The following is a 3,993-nucleotide window of genomic DNA, read 5'->3' as shown; positions in this document are numbered from 1 at the left end:
GTTCTCTTCCATCTGGTCTTCTTGGTGGTGAGTCATCTGCTGCCACCGAAAACTATCAAATCCATTGGATTAATATATGTTTGGGCCAGGTGGTAACGCCCACGTGCCTCCCTTGGGGAAGGCAAGTTTGACACTGTCCCTTGCAACACTGTGGATCTGTTGCATCATGCTGCAGTGCACTGGTGCAGGGTCTGGGGACCTCTTTGGGGAATACATTTGATGGGCCATGACACCCTCTCTGCTGTCCCTCATGTGGATGTGGCTTTTCCCAAGGTCTGAAAAATGCATATTAAATAATTGGCTCTTCACAAATATTAAATTGAAAGTTATTTTGTAGGACTGTATTCATCCGTTTAACGTAGTGTGGTAGATATAATTTTAGGTTATAACATAATGTTAAAATAGAAACTATGCAATGTAAGACAGTTTTTTTAACTAGCTCAAGAAAGGGATGAAATAATCAAGAAAAGCCAGGGACCTCATAACTCGGGAAACTGGACTGGAAAGAACGCACATCCAACCAATATGATTAATGCAGCGTTCTCCGTTTATTCAAGAGAAGGTGGCAGATTTTATACACTTCTACATAGTTTACAGTTTACAAAGGCACTCTGATTGGCAAGCTAACATTGTTTATCTTTGTCTTAAGGTGGCCTAAACCTTACGCTATAAACCTATACTACTTCACACCCAGACAGCCCAGTGCTCCCCATCACACCTTAATACAATTTCTAACTGCGCCACAAGCTCTTAATTTCTAACTGCGTCAGAGGCCTGAAGGCCTCGCAAGGCCCAAATCTGAGGCCTTGACTGGAGTAGCTCAAATCTCATTCCAAACATAAATCATGACCTCTCTCTCTCAGAAATGCTGCAACAATTCCCTCTTTTTCTTTTTGAGCAACCCAGGCTGACGTGAAGGCGCGATTAACTAATTTTTGCGCACACTGTAAATAAACACGGTATAAAAATCAAAATAATTATAAAGATAAGAAGAAGTACAATACCAAAATGAATTAAGTCTTTGATCCAGCCAGCAAAACCTAAAGAATTGAGCCAGTTATCAAACGGAGTGTCCACTACTTTAAGTTTTTTCATGTTGTCCTTCAATTGCGTTAACCGTTTATAAATTGATTGTGAATAGTCAGGCAAATTCATGCAGCACATGCCTTCAAATTCTTCGCACCCATGTCCTTGTGCTAAAAGAAGGAAATCAATGGCAGCTCTGTTTTGAAGAACTGCATGACGGGTATCATCTACATCTGCAGCAAGCTCACTTATCAGTTTAGATGTGATATTAATTTGTTTTCCTGTCCAGCAGGCTAGAGATCTCAATTGTGTGAGAGCTTGCGCTGAAGGAACTCCTGGGGTGAAAACTGAGGCTAGTGCTACAGAAGTGTGCCCCCATAATGACACTTGATCTTTACAATTGGGGTCCATTTGGAGAACACTGCGTTTGGCTCGTTGAGTCTTCTGAGGCAATCTGAGAACCTGATGTATGGTGAGAGCAAAAAGCGTTAACCTCAGTCCCCACAGATGAGGAAGGTTCCTGGGGGCACTTTTCCTGCACCACCTCTTGACGGTGTCACAGATTGAGTCCAATTGTTACAATATTCTGAATAATTATAATACAATGGTGATCTGGGAGACAACCAAGTGCTGTCATCTGTTAACTGTCTTTTTTCTTGAGCTGGTTTGGTAGCATAAGGTCCAAATATCAAACAGTAATTTCCTGGGACAGAACCCAAAAGATCAAATTCTTGAAGATTGGCATCAATAAATTTAAGGTTTTGCACAAATGCAACAGCTTGCTCTCCCAGTGTGCTTTTTGGATTTATTTGAGCTCGGGTCCAAGTTTTGAACTCTGCCATGGGACCCAACAAGACTCCAATTAAACAAGTACGAAAAGGGTTAGATGGTGTGGCTAATGACAGGCAGAATGAATCTTGCCTAGTTTTTTTGGCCCAAGTGATCCACATGTTTTCTCTCTTCTCAATGTCAAGGATTCCAGATACTTCAATAGCTAAAACATTACTTAATAGAAACACTGAGACCCACCACATATTTCTCAGGTTCTTGAATGCCCTGTTTAACATGAAAGAAACAAACTTAATTCTAAACATAAGCTATAACTTCTAATAAACTAACTTCTGATAAATCTAACTTCACACTTATGATAATCTAACTTAGTTCTCTCTACTCTACAATTTAATTTTCATCAGAACTGGATTTATCACAGGATGTTCCAGGCAAACTGTTGTTGCTGACGTTATTATCACTGCGGGTTGGTATCTTTGCCTGTGGACACGCATGGATGAATCTGCTCAGCACCCAGACTGGACCGGTACATGTTGAAACACACATATAACCTCTACCATTAAACAACACTGGACTTGGCCCTCGCCATTCGCCCATCTTCATTTCCTTGTGATACACGTAAAGTCCTGGAATTGCTTGCGGTCTTCCTTCTTTCACTGCTTGGTGGTGTATCACAACCGCAGGTTTTTCTCTACCTTCTGCCAAACACAAATAGTTTAGAGTGAACAATACCTTTGAAATGCAGTTAAAAACATCAGTTTCATCACTTTGCTTTTGTTCTGCTAGGTATTCTTTCAGGGTACGGTTGGCCCTCTCTGCAATGGCTTGACCTGTAGATGAGTGGGGGATCCCTATAGTATATTTCACCCCCCACTTCTGCATAAATGTAGCAAGTTGTTTACTAACGTAAGATGGAGCATTATCAGTTTTGATTTCTACAGGTACACCCATTACTGCAAAGCAGGCAAATAAATGCCTTTTCACACGCAGGGCCTTTTCCCCTGTCTGTGCTGTGGCCCAAATAAATCTAGAATAAGTATCTACAGCGACATGGACATATTTCAGCTTCCCAAACTCGGGAACATGAGTTACATCCATCTGCCACAACTGTAAAGCTTTCAGACCCCTTGGATTTGTGCCAAGTCCAAGGCCAAGCTCGAACAATCCGCTGTGCATCATTCATGGGGATCTGAAATTGTTGGTGCATGGCTCTCGCATTTTGATGGAATGTCTCATGACTGTTCCGAGCTCTCTCAAAACTATTCTGGGGGGGAACATGGTCAGCATAACTGACCGCAGCATCCGCCAATGCGTTGCTCTCTCCCAAACCTCTGTTACATTGATGACTCCAATTGTGCATAATGCAAAAGACGTGCTGGCGCTGTTTCAACACGCTCCGCAACTGCAGGAACAGTTCTCCAAGATGATGGTTCTGGGTTCTTCTGAGGAGTGCATCCTCAATTTTCTGCACAACTCCAACTACATATAATGAGTCTGAAACAACGTTGAGTGGTTCTTTGTTCCAGGTCTGGAAAGCCCAACACACAGCCTTCAACTCAAGGGTTTGTAGACTATCTTCCACATCACCTCTGATTAGATGTTTCAACCATTTCCCTTGTTGTTGCCAAACGCACACAGCTCTTTTTGATCTTCGGTCGGCATCAGTGAAGACTGTTTTTCCTTCCACTGGTTTCAATGAACACAAAGGTCTTTCCAGCCACTGGTAATGACTGACGAAATCCCACATTGGGCCTTTTGGTTGTTTGTTGTGCACCACTCCTGTGAAACGTAACAATGCTTCCTGCAGTGCAGCAGAGTGTCTGAGCAGCCATTCCAGATCTTCATTTTTCACAGGAACACTGATGTCTGCTGGTTCTTTTCCATCCATTTCTAAAATTCTGTCTCTGCCTTTTCGTATCAATGCAGCAAGAGCATCTGTCCTGCCCATCACACGACTTCTTGGTTTAACGGGTAAAAACACCCACTCAAGCAGGATTGCTGTTGATCCACGTTGGGACTCCCTCTTTTTCTTTTGACATTGAAAGACAATGGCAAGCGGAGAAGCATCAGCGTTGGAGAGGAACAGTGACAACGGCAAATGTTCAATGCGACGAGCACTCCAACCACATTGTAATTTTTCTGAAACCCGAATCAAAGTTTCTTGTTGCTCAGGGGTGT

Source organism: Taeniopygia guttata, chromosome W (genome assembly GCF_048771995.1).
Source record: "Taeniopygia guttata chromosome W, bTaeGut7.mat, whole genome shotgun sequence".
In the NCBI taxonomy this organism is placed as follows: Eukaryota; Metazoa; Chordata; class Aves; order Passeriformes; family Estrildidae; genus Taeniopygia; species Taeniopygia guttata.
This window is presented reverse-complemented; position numbering follows the sequence as displayed.